The 24,371-nt window shown below is 39.3% G+C and overlaps 1 long non-coding RNA gene across 1 annotated transcript; it reads left to right on the top strand.

The window, feature by feature from the left end:
* Positions 1-7,729: 7,729 nt before the first annotated feature.
* On the top strand, positions 7,730-23,144 carry LOC118257367 (uncharacterized). Its single transcript, XR_004781543.2, has 4 exons — positions 7,730-7,981; positions 8,416-8,476; positions 20,736-20,859; positions 22,378-23,144. It is a non-coding gene; the product is annotated as an uncharacterized LOC118257367 (long non-coding RNA).
* Positions 23,145-24,371: the final 1,227 nt, after the last annotated feature.

Below are 24,371 nucleotides of genomic sequence, written 5' to 3'. Positions count from 1 at the left end.
AAAATATTCATTTATTACCCAAGTGTTGTTTTAACTATATCAATTTAAAAGGCTTTAAAATGCATAGACTTCAAGTTCTGTTCATAATTATGTTAAAATTTAGATATGTGTATAACTTAAAAAAGAGCCTCTCAGAGGAGTAAAGCACTAGAAAGTGGTAAATAAAGATTTATAGCCCTGGAGTATAAAACAGCAAAAATCAGAGCAGACCCACAGGAAGAACCACCTGTTTAAAATCTGAGTCACATTATTAAGCTTTGTATTCTCAACTGAAGTAATTTTTATATCAGATCCTGGTTTGCACTCTTCAGAGAGATATGCAATATTTAGGTTCACTCAGTTTAGTTATATTCTAGATTCTGAATGTAAATGAGTAATTTTACCTGCAGAAAACATTTACCTTGGGATAAAACAGCCCTGTCCTCTCATGGAAATCTTAAAAATTAGGTTTGAATTCACAGTCTTGGGAGAGTACAGCAATTTTTTTGTATCAAAGACCTTCAACTACCATTACTGTTTAGAAGATACTTGGGCAATGCCACAAGTAGACTTCTTTCCCCTATCTGTTTCTCATGAACAAATAAATTCCTGCTTTTTTTCTCACTCCCTCTTCAACTATACCCTCAGGCCTTCTAGCCTTCATTAAGTGAAAATGTGCTAATTTACCCTTAAAATTGCACTAAACTGCAAAAACTTAGAGCAAGTGACAATCCAACCCAATTTTGAACCTTGAACTTGATCCTTGATCTGCCTGCCGTCTCTCCTTTCTCACTGCCCAGCAACCTGCAGGCTGGGAGCATCACTGCTTGAAGAGCATCACTAGCAAAATCCTCACACATCTGCTTCATCTCATCTTTACTATTGCAGTCTCCTCTTCTACAGCTTTTTTAACTCTCACACTAAAATGAACAACTGTGTTGCCTAACTCTTTTCTGCGCAGCCTCCCAGGCTTGATCAGAATCACACTGTTCCTCTTCCAAGTCCTTCTGTTAATCAGCACTGACCCCTGCCCAGCTCATGACAGCTTTGTGGCAGCTCTTTTCATAGTTCTGCTGAGAGACCTACACAAAAACATTGAGCCGGTGCTTTTGTAGATAGTTCTATAAAAAATAAAATAAAATAAAATAAAATAAAATAAAATAAAATAAAATAAAAATAATAAAAATAAACATAATAAAAATAAAAATAAAAATAAAAATAAAAATAAAAATAAATAAATAAACTGCAGCTAATTATACCTGATGTCACAGTGTAGAAAAAGACATAGAAGACTAACACAAGAAAAAAAAACAATGTGAGGCAAAATATACTGTGTGGGATACTATGCATAATATATTTCATACATTCAGTCCTCAAAATTATTCTGCTTATCCTCAGAATCTTTTCACTTATCCTCAGTCGTCTAAATTCCTGACTCAAATTATTTGGCTTAGCAGTGTTTGCATAAATGACATATGGAATGTACTTATGAATTAGTAAAACACTTGCTGGTTTTCCTTAGCTACAGTAAAGGCTAGAAACATCTTTTCCATTTGTATTACGTATGTCCTGATTTGGAAAGTGATCCTATTGACAACTATCTAGTTCTTAGTTGGCTGCAGGATCACTTTTAAAATCAGTTCCTAGTCTGTCACACCTTCATTTCCAGCAGGTGTCTGATACATATTCTCGTTCCTCACAAACACTTCTTTCTCCTGTTAGCTTACATCATTCTATCAGTGCACACTTTTTTATTCCTTAGTTTTATCTCTCCTTCCAGATCCCAAAGAGAATTCTCCAGGCTTCTTTGTGGTTTATAAAAAGACCTTTTCTCTTATGGCTTTCTTTTGAAACTTCAATCATTCTCTACCTACTCTTGGGGCATACTCTCACATATAATTTTGCTCCCCTAACAAGCACATTATCTTCTTCTGGGGACATATTTACATCAAAAGTTCATGGGAATCAAAAGCAATATTTCTATGGTGCAACAGTTGTAGACCCACGTCTGAGAATAATGATATGATTTCTACCCACTCTGTAGTATCTGCACCTTTGTCACATACTAAGAAGAGGAAATGTGAGGAGAGAACAAAAACGAAAACAAAATGCATGACAAAATTCTCAGTGAAATCAACAGGTTTGCTTCATATTTTGTGCAACATTTCCAACTGTAAATAAGTATCTCTACCACAAGTATTTTAAGTGACAACCAGTACAGGTAAAACTTTTGCAAGGTGTATTTGTGACCAGATTTTTCATAGTCCAGGTCCTAGGCTAATCCTAGTCCTCATTTTCCTTTCAATTTAAACTCTTGGACAAGTCCAGAAGAAATGGAAAATGAACCTGGGACCATTCCCTGACTCTGTGTCTTCCACAGTGGCAGCCATGTGCTCTGCAGTCTGCTGATTCTTTTTCTGCTGGAGCACATAAAATGCAAGTTAGATCAAGCTGATCTCTATGCTGTTGTTTAGATACCTGACCTCATTCAAACAGGAAAGGAAAATTGAATACTTTAATTTTCATCCATAGTCTGGAAAAAAAAATAAGTTGCAATGTGATCTTTGGCTGTAGATTATTTCAATCACCCCCTGATTTTTTTCTCAAAAACTTTTTGAGAATATATTTTGAAGAGCTGTATAGAAATAGGAGTTTTTCTGTGTCTCTAGGCTGAAAACAATAAAGGCAGATTTAGTAGTTGGCCAGGTTATACCAGAACTCTGAGCAGATGACATGGCAACTGTACATGGAAATGAAATTAATAGAATAACATTTTTTCATAAACAAGTAACGTCGCTGGATGAAAACTGAACAAATAAGCATGTAACCACCTTTACCCTCAGTCTGCACAAAACAAACAAATAAAAAACAAACACCAACACACGCAAAATACCACCACCAAAAAAACCCTGAGGCCTGAAGCCTTCTTCAGTCATTTTAGGATACCACCGATCATTCAATTTTACATGAATAGGCATACCCAATGAATGAGGGGATTTATAATTTCCACTTTATGGATTTCTCCCCTGTGATAGAAATATCTGAAAAAAAGCTCCCATGAGGTATGGCGAGAGATGCCTTTAACCATTGCATATATAATTTTGAATCAGCTTAGCATCGTTTTGCTCAGAATGAAACCATATGTCACCTAATGGCTCAGGGGAAATACTGGCATATGGAGCTTTTCATACTTTTACTGCCAGTTTGAATCCAGCCCAGGTCAGTAACAACCCACACGGCTGCATCTGAAGGTTGTTGGGTAATCTCTGTGTAATGAGTTGGCCATCTCAGCCCAGATCCTACAGCAAAGTTGTCCACCAGAACATGACCACTGCAGATGGCTCAAAGTTGCCCTTCTGTCATCACTGTCATCAAGTCAGCCAAAGATAAAATAAGCAGAGAACATGCACGAGCTTTCACAGTGTAGAAGCCACACCATGAAATTGCTGACACACAGGACAATTTTTTGAGACACAGTCCTATTCTAGGACCTATGGTACTCCTCACATGCTCACATGTAGTTATTTTGCATTAACATTACACCACCTCCTCACAGCAATTCCTTCATACAGATGTAACCTATTAGGCAGATCAAAGTTTAATGTCTGCATTAATGCTTCACACAGTATAATAGTTCTTTGGGTAATGACAACTCTGTTGTCTGGAGTGAAGATTCAGACTTGGGAGAAGCATAATAAGCCTTCTCAAAAAGAAGGAGAATGCAGAACTAAACAGTACCACAATGAGAGGAGGTTAAAAGATGTAATTATTTTATGAACATTGAAGAAAATACTACAGTATAATAAGCAGTTAATTGTCTTTGAAATACAATCCAGGAGTAGCAAAGAATTAAATAATAATACTAATATGTGCATTGCAGCATTACACTAGAGAACACTGAAGGCCTAAAAAAGAAAGATATTAAAAAGCCTCTTACGAAAAATTACTAGGGAGCCTTTTCCTAATGATTAACAGGAGGGAAGGGATTCTCAGTGTATCTATATGACATGTAAGTTCTCTCTTTGCAGTAGTGAAAACACTGAATGTCTGTATTATCAGTTCTCAGTTAGGTTTCGAAAAGCATAATTCTGTTTCTATTTCCTACTGAAAAAATTATGAAGACAGATATTTTAATGCATAGTGTGACACCAATGTACAGCTGGGAAATGAAGGTAGGCAAATTAATTGATAATGCAGTTCTTTATGCACTCCGTGGGAGCTGTGTCACAAAGGAGGCTAATAGTAGGTGTTTACAAAGAAAACAGAAACGGGGAGATGATTTCAAAACCAGGACTATTCTTCCTGATCAGGCACTATTCCAGATATTGCTAGATAACCAAAGAGCTTACATGAAAGAATTAGTGTTAGTGAGTCACTACTTCACTGATGAAACAAAAAATTTCTACCTATCTATGCATTTTTTTGTGTTATTAGGCTTGATATTTTGCAGTGTTTTTTCCTATCACCAGTTTGCAAAGCAGGTATGCCAGAGAAGTGGCATGCACGGTTTACACGCTTGCCTTTTTTTTTTTTCTCTATTGTAAATTATATTGTTATTTTAGAAAGGATACATATTATGTCAAGTGCTGAAAAGCACAGTGTCAGATTCAATATATGCTCCTCTTCGTCACTATAGTAACTAGACTGTTATCTGTATCTCAGCTCTTCCTCCTGTGTCAGACTTGACTCGCTCACATACAAGGCTCCATGCTCCCTGTCTCTCAGAGTCTCTTTCTGCACCTCTCCTATGCTGTTAAGCCTCATAAGCAGAGCAGTTGCAAAGATGCCAAGAGGGGGTGCCGCTGCTTCTGTAACTTTGTGTGAAAAGATTTCAAATGAGGGTACGGGTGCATATGTTTCTGTCCCCACCGACTGCTGCACCCCAAGCGATAAGTTGAGCAAGCAATACTTTAGAAGATGAAGAAATGGCTGGTGAGAGCTGTGTGCCATGTAGGGAGCCTGCAGACCCACTTCCATGTCTGCAAGAAGTGGAAAAGTGAAGTGTTATGGAGGGATAACATGATATAGCCACAGTACATAAACCTTTCTGCAAAACTGCTCATCTGCAGCCCAATGTTTATTTCTTACAGTGTATGAAGACGCGTTACTGGAAGTTATCTTAAATTCTCTTAAAAACTCTTCCGAACTATCTCTGTTTACATCCACCTACAGATCAGAGGTCGATCTGATAAACCTCAGCCTTTGTTATAAAGTCAAGCCATCACTTCTAAAGCATTTTCTTTCAGATAATTTAGATTATTATATGTTCATGCAATATACCTATATTTACTTTTTTCTCTTCAAATTTTAACTTTTGCCTTGTATTTCTATTAGGATGAAGTTCAGACTTGCAGGACTTCTGAAAATCTGTGGATTGAGAACTGGCTGAACAGCAGGACCCAGAGGGTACTTGTCAGTTGTGCAAGGTCTAGTTGGAGCCCAGTAAAAAGTGGAGTACCCTAGGGCTCAATACTGGGTTCAGTCCTGTTTAACAGTTTAGTTAATGATCTGGATGAAACTGTAGAGTGCACCCTCAATAAATTCAAAGGTGACACAAAATGCAGGGAAGTGTCTGACTCATTAAAGGGCTGCATGGTCATCCAGAGGGACTTCAACAGGCTGGAGAGGTGGGCTGACAAAAATCTCACTAAATTCAACAAGGAGAAGTGTGGAGTCCTGCACCTGGGAGGAACAACCCCAGGCATGAGGACATGCTGGGGGTCACCCATCTGGAAAGCTGCTCTTCAGGAAAGAACCTGGGAGCCCTGGTAGACACCAAGTGTCTTGCAGCCAGATTGGACTAAAAGACAAAATATTAACAAGAGTAATTATTACTCTGAAGCACAAATTTCTGTGAAAAACTGTACAAAACAAAAACATGATTTGGAGCTATTCAAACATGTTCCCTCATCCAAATCATCAATAAAGATATTAAAGAGGATAGGCTCCAACACCGACCCCTGGGGAGCACCACTGGTGACTGGACACCGGCTGGATTTCACTCTGTTCACCACCACTCTCTGGGCCCAGCCATCCAGCCAGCTTTTAACCCAGCAAAGTGTGTACCTGTCCAAGCCATGGACTGCCAGCTTCTCCAAGCGAATACTGTGAGAGACCATGTCAAAGGCCTTGCTGAAGTCTAGGTAGACTACATCAACAGGCTTTCCCTCATCCACCAGGAGGGTCACCTGGTCATAGAAGGAGATGTGGTTGGTCAGGCAGGACTTGCCTTTCATGAACTGGGCCATGCTGACTGGGCCTGATCTCCCGGTGGTCCTGCATACATTGCATGATTATATTCAAGAAGACATGTTCCATAACCATCCCTGGTACCAAGGTCAGGCTGACAGGCCTGTAGTTCCCTGGGTCCTCCTCACCACCCGTCTTATACATGGGTGTCACATTAGGAAGTGTGCAGTCATCTGGGACCAGAGGGCCACCTGGATGGCCAGGAGTATGAATGCAATATCATTGTCTTTGAGTAAAACCAATCACAAACAAAATTTGCTACATTTTTGAAAAACACTGCATAATCTACCTTTAAAAAAAAAAACAAAAAACAAAAAACTTTTGTTAATGCCATAAAAATATCACCTTCATCTCAAGGTGTTTTACATATGGAAGCACCTTTTCTTCTGGTACAGTTACACAATTCCCAAAAATTCCTTTACCTCAGGTATTACAGAGGCACTTCCTTCACCTTTTTGACTACGAACTCAGTGTTGCTCTCTTTTCCCCAGTTACATAATTTTCTTCTTGTGATGACTCACACCACACGTGCTATTCCTCTTATGTTGCCAAATTCCAGTCTGAGAAATACTCATAAGAAATTACAGTTCTCACACAATGTTGCACAAGGAGTTTGAAAATAGTTATGGTACAGACCAGCCATCTTTTCTGTGCTTTCTCTGCTATTGCAACCACATATCCCCTCTTACATACTTTTTGCTTCCACAATATTGTTATTTATCACACTTCCTGGTAAGTTTTTCAGACTAAGTATAAACCTATATTAAACATGATTTGCTAAGAATGCTAACAGCTTGAAATATGCCACTGATGCACACAGCTTGTTCCATCATTCTAAGTATGCCATAGATCAAACTATCTACCTGCGATGGTGAGCATATTAAATCACTTGAAGTTCCATTTGCATGATCATCTTTCCAAACACTCTTGCTATGTTGCTGACTCAAGCACTTTGAAAGACTGACTTGAAATTACTATTTAAAAAAAATGTGAACATTGTCTCATTGAGTATGCAGGAAATGAAATGTGTTAGCTGTTATCCATTTCAAATTAGATTGAGTACATAACTGTCTAACGTGAGCACACCTACCAATAGTTTACATTTGTCTCTCCAGTAAGCTTTTTAATCAAAAGTAATTTAGTGTTAAGCATATCGAAAAGCCTTTCATTAGCTGTGGATGGGGCTTGATTTATTCATATGCTGTGCGACATATGTTGCTGATGTTGTAGCCTACCCCATCTCCAATTTTAAATAAGTGCTTCAGTTCTGGTTGATATGTTTGCAAAGAGCCCATTTGCAGTTTTATATCATGCAAGGCAGGAACGTTCAGTGCTCAAGGTGGCTGGTTTGCATTGGTGACTGAATCACAGAACTAGTCATACGGCATGAGGTGGCAGATGAGAGGGGATTTTTTGTTTGCTTGGGTCATGCTGGGTTTTGGTTTTACCAAAGTACTTTCAGGGCATGATTTTCATTTGCATACTGTTTTTGCAGCAGTTGCAGTTACCTCTCTGCAGTGCCTCTGCAGAACTGAGATGCTGTTCAGAACTTTTCAAGTATGCAACAGCCAAGGTCACAAGGCCTTATTTTGCATAAGGTAACTGTCCTGAACAAGATATTCATTGCACAATTCCACTGCATGGAAAAGCAAAGCTCAGTGGTAGTGTCAAGACCTGGCTGTGGAAAGTGGTTCAATGTCTACACGTACCAAGATGTTATCAAGCAATGCACACTGGATTAGAGTTATAAAATGTATGTAGGAAGTACAGGGGGACTTTTGAGAATCCTGTTTAGTTTCTCATTATACACAGACATTTCTGATAACTGTCATGTACCTCTGCATGCCAGCTATGTGTTTGTCTAAAAGCTTTGCCTCACTTCCTTGCATTGTAATTACACACTCCAGACTTGACAAGGAAAAAAAAAAAAAAAGAAAAAGGAAGGAAGGGGGAGGGGGAGGGGGAGGGGGAGGGGGAGGGGGAGGGGAAGGGGAAGGGGGAGGGGGAGGGGGAGGGGGAGGGGAAGGGGAAGGGGAAGGGGGAGGGGGAGGGGGAGGGGAAGGGGGAGGGGAAGGGGAAGGGGAAGGGGAAGGGGAAGGGGAAGGGGAAGGGGAAGGGGAAGGGGAAGGGGAAGGGGAAGGGGAAGGGGAGGAAAAAAAATATTTAATGTCTTTTTTTTCTACTTAGTTTTAAGTCTTTTGGAACAAGTTTCTCATATTGTATGATGGAGATCCTGGCCACCATTGAGGTAAGTGAACATTTTATTGTAATCTCACCAGAGCCAAGATTTCACATCTCTTTATAGAGCAACTATCATGAAGGATCACTTCAGCTTTACATCAGCTAGGTACTGTCAGAAAATGAGAGTCATATTGTCAATCTCATATCAGTATGGATATCAGTTGTGCCACCAGTCAGACAGAAGCATGCATAAACAGGTATTTTTCTCTGGTGCCTCAGATAACTCAGCAAGACCACATGTTACCTTACACATTTATGTTACTGAAAGGCAGATGTTTCAAACACTGTTGTGAAAATGCTCAGTGCTTTTAAAAAATTGAAAACTGAAGTGCTGCAATGTATTGCAGAATTCTGAGGTAATCTCTAAAGGCAGACTCCAACTGGGCAGAGCAACAACATTGCTTGAATAGTTTCTTAGCATGCTAAAGATATTACAACAAACTGAACAACATGCCAGGATGAAATCTTTCAAGATGCTTGCTCACAGTTCACAGATTCAGTTCTATGGAAGCAAGTGTTCCAAATTCCCTCAGTACTGTGCACTTCTGCAGAGCTCCCTTTGCTATTAGAAAGTTGCTGACCAAGTCTGGTAAGAATTGTTAAAAATGCTCCAGTGACGAAAACTAGGAGGCTCTTGCCAATTCAGGAGTATTGGAAAAGGGTAAAAGGAGAGACAAGCAGCCCTCAGAATATAAAATAAAGTTCTTTTCCTTTCATCCCAAGGAATGTAATTCAGATGAATATCCATCACCCAAAATATTTGCATCTTTGTTAAAATATATGCTATCTCATGTGTGGCAGGAGATACAGTTCAGCCTCATTTCCTCAGTACTGACTTTGTGTCTCTGAAGAGTTTAAGATGCGGAACAGAAACTGAAATTTTACTCTGTTCTTTCCCCCACGACCATGAGGGATGAAAACTTGCTTTTACATATCTACGCTATATGCTCATACCTGAGTCTGTTCCTGCGGCCCTTTCCCTTTGACAATATTTGAACCCTACATTCAATTTCAGTCAAAAGAGAGAGAGAGGTATCTCAAAGGAAGTTGCTTGAAAATAGGCAGGCAATTAAAAGTGAGAGACCGTATTAGTGCGCTAAAGATGGTGAAGCAAAAGTATGCATTCAGACATTATTAGACACCTGACATACCCCATCAAAGAGAAACTCGGTGTTTCTCAACAATCTCTGAATATTCCAGTTTCCATAAGAGATAAGTTTGAAGCTCATACTTATTAACCCCATAAGGCAGAAAAACCTACTGGAAATCAAGTCTTTACAGTTCTGGTTCCTGGAGTAAGGTTTTTGTTTGTTGGTTTGTTTTGGTTGTGTTTTTTTTTTTCATTCTCCCACAGCCCTGTTAATTCTTCCTCTTCTTCCTTCATTGTCTCACAGATCAGCTTCATTTTTCTGTGTGTGATGAACTGTCTAAAACCTGCTAAAATAGTCTCCATCAGTATCACCCTGATTCCACTTTGCTTCCATGGTGAAATGAAGCCCCTTGAGCACTTCTGCTCCCCATGTCCTTTCATCCAGCCCCTAGGACCAACCGCCTCTAGTTATCCATTACTTCACATAAAGAAGAAAGGCACCAGAGCCCAACAGTAATAAAGGAGTAAGGCATATCTTCTACACAGGCAGAAAAGAAACTTTATCCAGCCTCTCATCACTGGGAAAGTATTTTCTGCCTATCTCATTTGACAAGAGAACTTCCCTCCTGCTCATCTTGCTGCCCCACAAAGATCTCCTTAATCTGTAGGGGGCTGACTGGTGTTTTACAATTTATGTTTCTGAATCAGTATGCTCTCAAAGGCAATCTTCACCTAAGCTAGAGCAGAGTCAAGAAAGTGGTGCAAAGGTGGGCACAGTTAACTTGCAATGTTTCCTTATGAAAAACGGGTATTATTTGAATTATGAATGGACATTATTACTTGCATTTGCAATGCAGTTATCTGTCTCAATACACCAATACTGTATGAACAAAGATATCTTTTATGATATGGAACAGGGGAGGGAAAGAAAACATAAATTGTACAAAAATTATTTTCTTACACATTAACTTGGCAATATTAAAACAACACACGATGGTTTTAATTTAAACAAAAAAAAAATCAAGATTGTTTAGTTAAATAAGGTTTTTGTCATGTGGAACTTTTAAATATTTTATTCCACCAGCAAAACCTGCTGATGCATTGTAGAGATATCCTACCAAACAGGTGGAAACAGAATCTGGATAAACATTGCCACCTAGCGGAGCCCTCCCTGGCAGAGTGTACTGCAGCAACCTCATGACTTCACTGCAGAACAATTAAGTAGGAGCTGGTATTGATCTTTAACAGAAAATGTTTTCTAAAATATACAAGCAACAGACAGTCTTCAACACAGGCTGCACAGACAGAAATAATATTACAATTTCGGTTAGCTGAATCTTGGCTGGGATATCTTAATTGGAAACCTTTTACCCCTGAAGCAGCATTTCGAATCAGAAGTAAAACAAATGCAATTCTTTGTTCCGTTTTATGAGTGCATGACTACTAAAGTGCTTTGTTTCCCATTATAGAACCCCACTTCACAAGCAAGGAGACTGAACATTAATTGTGCTCACAGAGGTGTACCCTTTAGGGCAGGTTTGAAGAACAGTGGGTAGTGTGGGAAAATATGAAGCACTCCTTCTTAAGACACAGCAATTCATAGACACAGACAATTTTGTCAGCCCGGCAACTTTCCCAAATATGAAACTCACTTTAAAAATTGAGATGTTTAGCTCTGAGCTCAGATGAGTCAGTGAGTTATTTGGGGACTCATTAATGAACGTCAAATAGAGAAAGCCACAAAGAGATGAGTCATATCACCATAACACCAAAGAAATAAGATATAGCCCTTTTAGTTCTTACTCCCTTTGTGGCTTTTTGTTTGCGTGTTCTGTTGTGTTTTGTTTTGTTTTGTTTTTTTCTCTCCCTCTCTCTCATCATTCAGAATAATTTCCAGCCATTGCACTTCAATTTTAGTTTCTGTAATGATATTTTTCTATAGAGCTGACTCACAGATGAAGGATTTGTCCTCCTGATATGGTATTAAACAACCTCTAAACTCCAGTTTCGTGAATTTTTCTTCCCCTGAGTCAGCTAGTGTTAGCCCTAAAGCCTTTTCACTATGAAGTAGCAAAAGTTCAGTTCCCTCTCTAGCATTATCACTCCTCAAGTGTTTCAACTGGGACAGCTGGTAAGCTACAGCAGTGCCAGAGACAGCAGTAGCACCAGAGATTACACCTTCTTCTGCAAGTTCATTACAAGGGTATCTTCACACAAGCTTCATAATATTTGACCTAAAACAACACTTTACAGTCACTGCGTGGTCAAGAAGACTAATGTGACAGAAAGGATGAAAGGCACCACATGGAAATGAGGCAAGCGGGCTTCTAGGGAGACAGGATAGTCATTTGGCTAGCAAGTAAATGTAACTGCAAAAAGGAGAAAAGAAATCCATTGCAACTTGAAAGGTGGCTTCAAGGTCACTCAGTGACACCTCCAAGGTTGATTAAAGATAAAGACACCACTTGTAACCAGTCCAATACAGAATGTATGAGCTGCTCAGCCTGCAGTACTCAACGGGTGCACTGGTGGATGTGATCTTATTTGTAGACTACCAACAGTGAACAGGGTAAAAACAGCCCCTCTGTGCTGCAAAGGGATGTCAGCAGAGGTGTCAGGAAGGGATGTCACAGGTATATACAGCAGTATGCTGGCAGAAATGACAACATGACTATTGCTGTTCAGCTCTCAGAGACAGGACCACTGATTTGGGCCAACATAAATACTTGAGCAGTGGCTGGAAGGGGAGCTGCTTGAAGGTTGCATTTAGCACCATAGACAGCCAAATAAATGCTTAGTGAGCATTTATCCAGTTGTTTTCATGTAAGAAAGAGGAATTAGAACCACAAATGGAAACAACATAAGTGCATGTTAGTGGTGACATGTACCAGTGGAAAATATATCAAATGTATCTAAATTTCGTCAAACTGTTACCTACTTGTACTTGATTCTGTACAGATCAATAACATTTTTCATTATACTCTTTAATCAGTTTAATGTTCTGCAATCAACTTTTTATTACAGTGCTTTTCCTTAACCTTTGCCCCAAGGAGAGAGTCATACAAAGTTTTTGTCTCATATGCTTTCCTTAAGATTATCATTGCTACTAGGCAGGATATGGCCAAATAAGTTAAAGAAGGAAAGAATCCTTTTCCATAAGGAAAGAATGTTCAGAATTCAGATCCCAGGTTGGGCTGAGAGCTAGGGAATAAAAAAAAAAAAAAAAAAAAAAAAAAAAAAAAAACACATTTTGAACTGAGCAAATTTGTTACCAGCAGCATTAAAAGAATAAATATCCTATCATGTAATGTCAGTGATTCAGAATGAAGTGTTATAAATGCCAATTCCTGTAAAGTATGGTGGCAGAGGTTAGAAAAATATCTTAGATCATTCTCCCAGTCACTGTGTAAAGGTGATTCAATATATTCCTCTAATTCCAAAAGCTGCATCTAAAAAAATGCGTCTTTGCTATACTCACAAAGCACCTCTTATAACCATCATACATTACACTTACACAGAGAACTAGTTATCGATGATAGCTGGCATAAAAGACTTTTTCTTATTTACAGACAGTTCAGAGATGTTCAGTCTCTAAATACCAAGGACTATGAACTAAAGGATCTTATATCTTATATACTTTACTAGCATCATTTCTACTGGCAACAGCCGTATAAGAACAAACAGCAATCATTCATCCCAATAACATTTTTGTGCATCTCAGTTTCCTTTGAATCAGCTCAGTAACCTTGACAGTTCTGTGGCTACAGAAAGAATCATATCAACGGGAAGTGCCATAAACTGAGCAAATTAGAGAACAGTAAACTGAATTATGCAACTTGGGATAAACTAAAAACAAAATCAGTGTATCAGGCTACCTGACATGTCTCTCTGCAGGCAGTGCCATGTTCTGACATGTGAGAATTGAGTTTGATACTAATGCTCAGCACGAAAATGCAGCTGAACACACATGGCAACATAAAATCTAAGACGAAATCCTCTAAGGACACTATTAAACTACCTTGCAAAGCTTTTACCCAGAAACCCAGCATCACAGCCAAGAAAATCCATGAAGGTCTAGTGCTGTGACTCAAAGGCGGCGATAAGCTATCTGAGGAGTAGGTGCCTGAAGAAGATGAGGGAAGATTCAGGACCAACACGTTATACCTAGAGACCCTTTTCGAAATCAGGATACTGGCACGTCTTAATTTTCCTTTTTTATTTCTTCCTAACAAGAGTCACAGTGCAGTGTGTTTATTTAAAAACAGCAGATTGAATTGAGACTGTAGTACAAACACCCCTGTAGGCCTGTAACATCATTAAGCACAGAACATCAGCTGACCACGGCAGCCAGAAGCAAGCAGTGGGCCTGATCTGCCTTTCCCCACAGTGGTGTAAATAGGGTGTCTCCATTTCCAAAAGAATCGCATTTATCCAGATTTTTATCAGTGCAACTGAGGACAGATTTGGCCCAGCCTGTTCAGAGGCCACAAGGACCCACAATATGCATGCAAGGATGCATAGATGTGCAGCAAAGTCTGAAAAACATACTCTGCCTTTTTCCAAAGTGTGTACAATGAATATTAAACAACCCCCTGAAGTTCCTGTTGCCACTTGCCTGGAATCAGCACTGCCATCCCTATTACATACAGCACTCTTTGGAATGCTAATGACTACTTAAACTAATTCAGAGAGGATGTGTAAAGAAATGGGGCAGTGACAGGGATATGGCGTATAATAAGTGCAAGATATTTCTGCAGCTTTACATATTCATTTTCTTTCTTCTTTATTTCAAGCAGACCAGGCATTTTCTTCCAAATTGAACTATTTCTGATAGCCTCAGAGGACAGAAAATGTGATTTCCACATCCGAATAGTTAACACACCCAGAGGCATGTTAGAGAGATTGAGGAAAAGGGAAAAGCTGCTTCATACCAGAATGCCATGTCAGAGACTGGAATGATCAGCTGAGTCACAGAGGAAATGAATGCGAAGTCTCATGAAAAGTGGAATCTCCTTGTAAGCCACAATGCTTCTGTAACCTCTTATTTGTCTTCTAAATATATTTGCACTAGATTTGAAAGAATTACAGTACTAAAGAAGCAGAAAGCTTAAATACCTATGTTTAGTCAAAAGATAGCAAGAAGGTGATGTGACAGCCAATTATTTACATAACTACAAAGACTTTGTATACAACAACAAACAATCCTGTGTTACTTAGAAATTACCATATCTCAGTTTTTTCTTCCGTTTTCTGAAATATACCACAGCTAATGCGTCAGTCAGCAGTAAAATAGGAGGACTGCACTTTCTGGAGTTCACTACAGCTTACATTTATTAACTCAAAAGTGGAGGGTTAGTGTCCTTTTTTTTTTTTTTTTTTTTTTTTTTTTTTTTTTCCCTGGCAGGTTGCTTGTGGCTTGGAAGAAGCAGCACTGAGATAGCATTCATCCTAGGTTATGGTAAACTAAATCTAAGGGATCTACTCTGTTCTGGTTGTGTACACGTATCTTCTCAGAGCGTATCTTCCCCAAAACATCAATTCAGTAAGTCCTAATCTAGATTTAGTTTGTCACTAGACAAATATATCTTCTGAGGAGTACTTCCTTGAAGTAACAGTCACAACTTAAATTTCATTTTTGATGCAAAGGGAACTTGCACAAAATTCACACTGACATGAACTGGAATATTAACAGTGGATTCTCTGACAACTACATGGACTACTACATTGGCTCAGTTTGTAGCATCCTTGCACCTAGTTAGAACAGTGGGCAGTTTTGTTAATTTTTGTTCATTTTTAATCTTTTTCTAAGCTTCCATGTATAAATAATATTAAGGTCAGAAAGTTCCTTTGAAAGATATATTTTTTTCAAGCTGCAAATCTGGGGGCAAATTCTGAGCACAGAAAACATCCCCAGGAAAGCCTAGCATTTTTTGCACACAACTCCTGCCAGGTGTTTGCCAGAAGGATTTATTCTTAGCAGCATTTTAGCAAACAAAAAGTGCAGTTTAAGAGTAAGATAGAAATAAGGGAAAAAAATAAATGAGGGGAAAACAAACAAAGAAATAAAAAATGATCTAATGATGAAAATCTAAAAAGCAGAAAGGAGAAGGAGGAAAGGAAATTATTATTATTAATAACAAAAACAACAACAACAAAACAGAAAATCCAGCCTTTTGCTGAAGCCACGTACTAAAAACAAACCCACACAATGTTAACCACAATCAGCCTGACTGACATCACAACCTCTGAGCAATGCTCTGGCTATGCTTTCATGACACCAAGTGGTTAATCTGTAAAGGTGCATTCTGCTGATCTCAAACATGCTCCACATTCAAAGGGCTATTAAAAGGAAGCTATACTCCAAGGTGCTTCCAACGACAATTCTCCTCAGCCCACTCTTGGTTGGGTTACACGTCCTAAAATGTTTTTTTCATAAGAATGTCACATAATGTTAACTAAACTTTGCTGTTATTATTATTTCACTCTGTCCCCTTCACCTTTCAAAGAATTTTTAATTTATTCATAATAAAAATATTGTTGCATCCAGAAGCCAAATTAAGCATTTTACAAGATCCCAAATAACAGAAACTAAATCCATATTCTGTGAAGGTTAGTAAACACCTACAAAATATATTTTAAAAGGAACTCACACAAAATAAAAGGGCCCAAACAGAAGCTGAAACTAAGCCTGACATTGGACAGATTTATCCCCACCCCTACTGCTATTACAGAAGTCAGAAAACAAAACATATTAGTGAACAGAAATAGAAAAATAAATGATGCAGTATGATCGTCATTTTCTTCAGACCAACTGTCTTTCAAAGTTAATGATTATTGGGACCCAGATTTATTCAGACTCTCTCAACAGAAAAAATAATAATAATAATAATAATAAATCTGCTCCTATTCACTGCCATCAGCATTCAGGAAAAAAAAAATCCCATTTTCTTTTACATTTCTAAGTCTAATTAACAATTAAAATGAGTACAATGATGCTTATGTCTGCTTCCTGTGAGGCTCTCATCACCACGATTCACACACATTTTCAGGTTATTATGATAGTCAATGAATTCTTCACAGTGGATCCTGTGCTCTGTGTCTCCCTGCTGTATGGTTAAGCCAACTATGTTGAAATTTTCACTTATTTGCTCATTTCTTTCATTCCTGACATTTCTATTAATGCAATTCTACCTATAGTAACATAGAAAAGGTTCTCCTAGCAGGTAAACATTGCAAATTGCAGTTTAAATTCATTTTTAATTCATCCATTAGCTTCCTCCACAGTCAGGTGACCTTTTACCAAGAACATTTATTATCTGTCTTGAGCTTTTTAAATACTTGGTTTCTGTGAGAATAGCTTTGGCATTAAGTTACAAATGAAGAAAAATAGAGTAAGAGCTCCTAAATGGATACTAGAAGTCAAACGAGACTGTGGAGGATCCTGGTAATGATAGCAACCTGCTGGTAGTATGCTTTTTATATGAAGAAAATTCAACATTTACATATGGTGCCTACCACGAGCTTCAGATAAAATTTATTACAGTAGTCTTAGCTGATGATCACAGAGATGGATTGCTGTCAGTAGTTTCTTGTGATAAAGAATAACAATTTATGCCTAGCAAGCTAGGCATGAAGGAAAGCATCTCTCAGCCTTCATGCTAACTCAGAGCTTCACCAGGCTCAGTTATGGTAGTTGAAGGCAGATACCTTCAAAGAAAGTCAGTGTTGTGACAAATCCTTAATGCATTACATTTCTGAGTACCCTCACTTTCAATTCCATTTGCATTAATTTTCCCTTCTCTGTTTTTAAACTGTTATGGCTAGTTGACTCTGTGATATCCTCGAAGAGGGGACATTTTCAAAAGAGATTTGCTGTTAACAAACAAGTGATTTTTATTCACTGATTTCTATTTCAGTGTTAAGCATTTCATAGATATGAAATAACAACACACAATCACAGGATAAAAAAATCAAAATGCACAAAAAGTTCCCTATTTAGGAAGGCCCTGAACTACCTTGGGATGTTCTGAGACACCACTCAGTAAGAGTTTGTCTTGTAGAGGTACAATGTGCTATCCCAAGAGACTGTGCCCAGCTATATGGGGCACAACTGTCAGCTCTTCAGCAACCAGAGGCAGCAAGGGTGCCTGCATGGGAGGAGTCCACTAGCTGTCTTGCGCCTGTCACAGATGCTTCCAGGTGGCTTTGAACCAGTGTACACACCATATCGCACGCCAAAAGTTCAGCCAGCCACGGGAGCACGTGATGTCTCTGTTCACACATATTTAAGAAAGAGTGTCATCTAATGGGAGAGGAGGAACAGAGGATACACGTGGAAGTGGACATCATTGAAGACACAGCTGGAGACTGCAGCCCGTGGAGGAACCTGCATCACAGTAGGGATGCCTTGAAGGGACTGTGGCCCATGGGGTGACCTGCACCTGGGCAGGGACACCACCAAGTGGCTATGTATGACCCATGGACAAGCAATGCCAGGGCAGGGACCCTACCAAAGGGACTGTGGCCCATGGTTAAATCAAAGAATCATTACAGTTGGAAAAGACCACCAGGATCATCTGCTCCAGCCATCCCCCTACTACCAATATCAACCACTAAACCATGTCCCTAAACACCTTGTCCAACCTTTTCTTAAACAAGCCCAGGGACGGTGATGCCACTGCCTCCCTGGGCAACCAGTTCCAATGCCTGATTGCTCTTTCTGAGAAGAAATGTCTCCAAATTTCCAACCAAAGCCTACCCTGGCACAACTTAAGGCCATTCCCTCTTGTCCTCGATGTCCTTCTTGTAGTGAGGGGCCCAAAGCTGAACACAGTACTTGAGGTATGGCCTCACCAGAGCTGAGTACAGGGTGACAATCACCTCCCTGGTCCTGCTGGTTACACTACTCCTGATACAAACCAGGATGCCGTTGGCCTTCTTGGCCACCTGGGCACACTGCCGGCTCATGTGCAGGTGAGCATTGACCAACACCCCCAGATCCCTTTCCTCTGCACAGCTTTCCAGACACTCTGCCCCAAGCCTGTAGCACTGCATGGGGTTGTTGTGGCCAAACTGCAGGACCCGGCACTTAGCCATGTTGAACTTCATCCCATTGGCCTCTGCCCATCGACCCATCCTGTCCAGGTCCCTCTGCAGGGCCTTCCTACCCTCCAGCAGATCGACACTTCCCCCCAACTTGGTGTCATCTGCAAACTTACTAAGGGTGCACCCAATTCCCTCATTCAATTCATTCAAATAAAGATATTAAAGAGGATGGGCTCCAACACTGCCCCCTGCAGTACACCACTGATGACCAGTTGCCAGCTGGATTTCACTCCGTTCACCACCACTCTCTGGGCCCAGCTGTCCAGCCAGTTTTTAACTCAGCAAAGAGTGTACCTGTCCAAGCCATGGGCTGCCAGCTTCTCCAGGAGAATACTGTCAGAGACTGTCTCAAAGGCCTCGCTGAAGTCTAGGTATACTACGTCAACAGCCTTTCCCTCATCCACCAGGCGGGACACCTAGTCATAGAAGATGTGGTTGGTCAGGCTGGACTTGCCTTTCGTTAACCCATGCTGACTGGGCCTGATCCCCCAGTTGTCCCACAAGTCCAGGTGGAGCAGCAGGTCTCTAACTGTTTCCACCTGAACTGGGGAGGTGTGGGGGGGTGTTCTTCTGCTCCCTGTCCCAGACTTCAAGGTTGAAGGCTCAGACTTGAGGCTGAGTACCTCGAGGATAAGTGACTAGTAAAGACAAATGTGAAGAAGGCATTAAGAACCTCTGCTTTTTCCTTATATTCAGTAGTCATGTTCCCTCCTGCATCCAGTAAAGGATGCAAAATAACACTGGAGCAGAGAAAAAGAAGTAACAAGAAAGGATTGGCAGACAGAAAATAACAAGCATACAACGCCAATCCCATTTCCCCAATTTAGGGATGTTTTGCTTGTGATGTCACCTCAGCCACCATCCAGTGGGATTTTCATCAGGATACTCCCAAGATGTTTAGTGAAAAAAGAGATCTACAGAACCTGCAACTAAGACATATTCATGTAGGTGGTACATGACAGGTGGATCCTCACCAGCCCTTCCTCTACACCCAAGCAGAATGGACTTCTCTTAGTAGTGACTTTAGAGTTTCACAAGTCCTGGTTTCCTCTGTATATACTCTAATCTTCTGAAGGATGATTAAATATGAAAGACTGTTAAGTGTAAGTTATATACAATGTATGCTGTACAGCTTCATCTTTTTAAGGTAACTGGTAACAGTTAAATAGCACATGCTTCTAGGTAGATAGCAGGTATTAACATTAGAGACTCCATTGGTAGCATCCTTACCCCTGAGTTAGCATTACACTAATATGCCAGCATGGTGCCTGGGTGAGCTGAACTGCTGGTAGCATTCTTTAAGACGCAGTATTAAACCTATACCTGAAATATTTACAGACCTCAGAGATCTCCATGGCATTGTGAACAAGGTTATCCCTGAGGTTCTGACTGAATTATATCTTTGTATGTGCATGCTGTCAGTCTAACTTTTCACTGCATTTTTAAGTACTGTATATTCCTTCACCTTTTTTTTTTTTTTTAATGGTATTATTTGTGCATACTTTAAAAAGACCACAAGCTGAGCACTGCTTGGAGAGGAAAATGCAAGGTCAAGTAGTAGTTTCCATAGGAAAGCTGCTTTTGTTTGCTTTTATTTCACCTCAGAGTGGAAAAGAGTGGTACAGCCACATTCCCCCTTCAAGTACAGGCCATACATTGTTAATGTGAAGGGAGGCATGCCAAGAATGCAGCATTTACAGGAATCGCTAGAAAGAGTGGTAAAACTTCAATACTGTCAACTTCAAATAAGTACAGCTCTTGACCCAGAATCCTTTCAAGGGTGGTATATTTCAGGATCTTTTTAAGCTGAACTTGAATTTTTAGGTACATGGGTTCTAATTTCAAGCTTTTGCTCATTACAGAAGCAGGACCAGAAACTTTCTAGTAAAAACTTTGGATATCAGGTTGATGCTTGTCTCTGGTGGCCAGAAGAACCTAATAACAGTGACTTCTGCGCTCAGAACATACTACTTTCCCATTCCCTCAGTCCTTCAGAAGCATCTTGGTGCAAGTTTTAGCATACCCTGCTACCCTGTGAAAATGCTAGACTAAATTTTGTGTCATGCTACAGAAGCACGTGCAGAAGGAGGTGGTGCACCCAAGAAAATGGAATTTGTACTCCTGCAGCAAACGGCTTTTCCCCTTTAGAAGGAAAATCTCTCTCTGGGACTCTAAGTCTCTATAGACTGAGGAAGGTATGACCCTTTATTTATTTATTTGATCATAATATATTTTAATTTGTAAGGAAAACTGCACACAGACAGTATCACCTTCTTTGTACAAAGACTTTTCTATCCAACATCAGGCACAACAAACTTGTTGACTCCTTGTTCTTTATGCTTTTCATCTGGAAATGGACTCCAGTAAATAACTTACTCCAGAAGATTACTTTCAATGTAATTCAAATTAAGCTGTTCATCTAGTTCAATTTTGAATGAAATAAAAGCCTTTTTATCAAAGTGACATCAGAGAACAGTGAAAAAACTTAAGACATTTTTATCATCTGAAATTCCTGTAGTAATCTAGAACAGTACAACACTAGAAGACCTCTCACAGCTTGTCCCACAGTACTAGGTGTCTGTAAGTATTCTGAACAACTTCATGTTTTAACATGCCTTTCCCTGAATGATTATCCCTTATTCTGATTTAGCCTCATTATTTCAAAGTTATTTCAGATAAGCAGAATTCAAATAACCAATCCGTAAGTGGAGTTACTCAGCAATAGCCACAGAAATTGAATTTATGTCTACTTTAATCAAAATTAACTTTCAAGTGTGGATAAGCTCCTGTGCTGATCCCATTTGTTCTGTCAGCCCAATTTCATCTCTGATTTGATATTGCCAGGCAATGACTATTGCTTCCTTAAAGAATTTCCCATTGTAGAATTAAGGGAAGCAGCATAAAAATAAATATGTTTTACAGATTGACTGATATGATACCCAGCTAATTTATTTGTATGATCAAAACTATATTGAAGTCACTAGAGCTGTATGTCAGGACCTAGGAGGCCATGACAGGGCCACAGCTTGAATGTTTGATGAGAATTAGAATACCTAAAAAAAAAGAATACCTAATGAGAATTCTAAAATGGTGGCTGTTGATCATTCTTTCCTGCTTTAACAGAGCAAATAATTTCAGTCTCAGAAAGTGATCTGATGCCAAAATAATGCACTGCTGTGCAGAAAGGGCAGAAGCTGCTTTATACAAATTGCTGATGCATGATAATCAGCATCAAGGAAGCTAAGTGCAAATTATTTTGGACATTCTATAAAGAAAAAATAAGGAAATTGAAAAAAAAAAATAGGGTTTTGAGGAGTTAAATTGATGGGAAATAGAATCTAATCAGCCACTTCATTCCCTTAACCTTCCCTCCCCACCTCCCTTTTTGTGTGTGTGTGTGTGTTAGTATTTTATTCTCCAGCTCTTATATACAAATTCTTTTGTTGTAGACAGAAGGGTTTTGTTGCACACGCTAACTCATAACATGAAAGATGATGGTGTAGTGGAACAATAGTACATTAATTGGAACTAATTTAAATGACCTCTCACCAATCTGCCAAAAAAAGATAACACTAGATCACTTACCGATGTTTCAGTTACAGAAGTGTGTTTTAGCTGATATGTTAATAAGTTTTTATTCACGGTTCCCTGTAACGAAAGCATATTTAACTTATTTGTATTCCCCCCTTTTATTCTGTTCTTCACTTCTATAGCTTTGTGCATAAACAAACTACTGCAAAAGAAATACACGTACAGATAGAAAAGAGTCACAACTGCAACTGAAAAATAAGGAAAAGCCATACATAACTTCATTAAGGAGTAAAAGTCTTCTGAAGCAGCTTAACGTCTCTGTTGAAGCAAGTAATTACAATGCAAACAGCAGAAAGAAAAACAGCTTTCTTGTTTAAACGCTGTCCTGTACAGCAGGGGCCTGATTCCTCAGCCCACAGCCAAGGATCAGTTCCCAAGGCATCAAGCACAGGATTCAGACTGACGCCAGCACAAATCCCAGGCACAGGAAGCTCCCAGGGCTAGGCCCTCAGTCCTGGCTTTGGCATGCATTTTACTGCCTGCAGTGGTAATTTTCACTATGAATAAACCAAACACATTGTTTTCACTACAGATGTTTTTAAAAGGCCCTCTGAAGAAACCCAGCTGAAAAGCTGTGATCTTTAGAGATCCTGACAGGATCCACATGATGGCCATTAGAAATTTTACCTTTGGACTCCTTTTCCTTATTTAAATTGTTTCTTCAGGAAGGCCCTCCAAAATGAAACATCGCTGACTTCACCCAAGTTTGGCACATGCATCATCTCAGTTGGGCACACAGTAACCAGAGATAATTAGGCAACATACTTAAGCCATTTTGAAAGGAAGGAGGGTGGACGTGTGCCATGGATTTGTAGCCCTCAGGATACAAGCAGTCAACCAAGTTTAAATGCTTGCAAAATAAAAATAAATAAATAAACCCCTGGCACTATAGGGGAACTGGACTGGGTTCCTAACTGATCCCTGCGGCAAAGAGGGACAAGAGATACCAGAAATCAAAGTGGTGCTACACTTGATTATACATCACAAAACAAATGAGATCTGTTTCAAGTCTGTGCTAAAATTAGTTCAAGTCATTAGCCTCCAGCAAATATATTGCACAATCTAGTAGCCTCAAGAAGAAAACTCCTCACTGAATCTAATGTCAAAGTTGCCATAGGTAAAGGAACCACGTGAACTGAATCCACGGCAAACCACACACCCAGCTCTCCATGAACACAGGAAATAAAAATAGCCACAAGGAAATACAACCTGCTTGTGTTATGCTCCTTCTTGTGGTATGCTGCTTCTGCATAGAAGCAAAGAGCAGAAGATGGAGGGGGGGAAGGGGCAGGGAGCAACAGCTTAAGATTTTCCTGCTGAAAGTAAATGTTTTCTGAAAAAAAAAAAAAAAAAAAAAGCTACAGTATCTAGGGTTTTCAAGAAAGTTTTTGTTTACCTTGTAAGACACCAGTTCAAGAGTCTTAAATAACAATGCTTAATCTGGCATGAATACTCCATGTGATCACCTCCGCTTTTCTTCTCATTCTTCATGTCACTATCCTCTGATCTAACTTATACAGTAATTTAAACACTAAAGATAATTAGCTTACTTTCTAAGAGCCTTATTGGTAACAAGATATAAGGCAAGTCAGTTTGGCCAGCTTGGATCATAGCATACCTTTTATTTGCATTTTGCCTGTGTTTCATCTATTTAAGTAGTGATCTCTTCAGGCGAGAGACTTGATTCCTCTGAGTTCTTTAAAGAATCATTCAAACTTGTGGCACTTAGCCACAAAACAGCAACTACGCATATAAACTATTATTCTTGATATAGTTGGTCATCTCTGGTTTTCATCTACAGCACACAAAGTAGGTAGCTGCAAAACAGAAATATATCATATATTAAGAGCTCTTAATAAATGCATTAAAGGCTCTCTTTATGCCTTGAAGCTATGTATTAATCAAAGTATTATGCATTTCACCTACAATGGTTACATTTTGTTTTGTAGTAAAGTTTGTTGTTATACCACTCCCTGTAGGGTTAGCATTACAAAATAAATATGCCCAACATAACAGGAGAACATTTTTTCTCTCCATGTGTAAGTATGATCACTAAACTATTACAGCAAATTTTTAATTATATTTGTTTTGTGAGACAACAGTTAATTGGTATACA

This window comes from Cygnus atratus, chromosome Z (assembly GCF_013377495.2).
Source record: "Cygnus atratus isolate AKBS03 ecotype Queensland, Australia chromosome Z, CAtr_DNAZoo_HiC_assembly, whole genome shotgun sequence".
NCBI classification, from domain to species: Eukaryota; Metazoa; Chordata; class Aves; order Anseriformes; family Anatidae; genus Cygnus; species Cygnus atratus.
The sequence above is the reverse complement of the archived record's forward strand: the minus strand, read 5'-3'. Positions and strand labels throughout refer to the sequence as shown.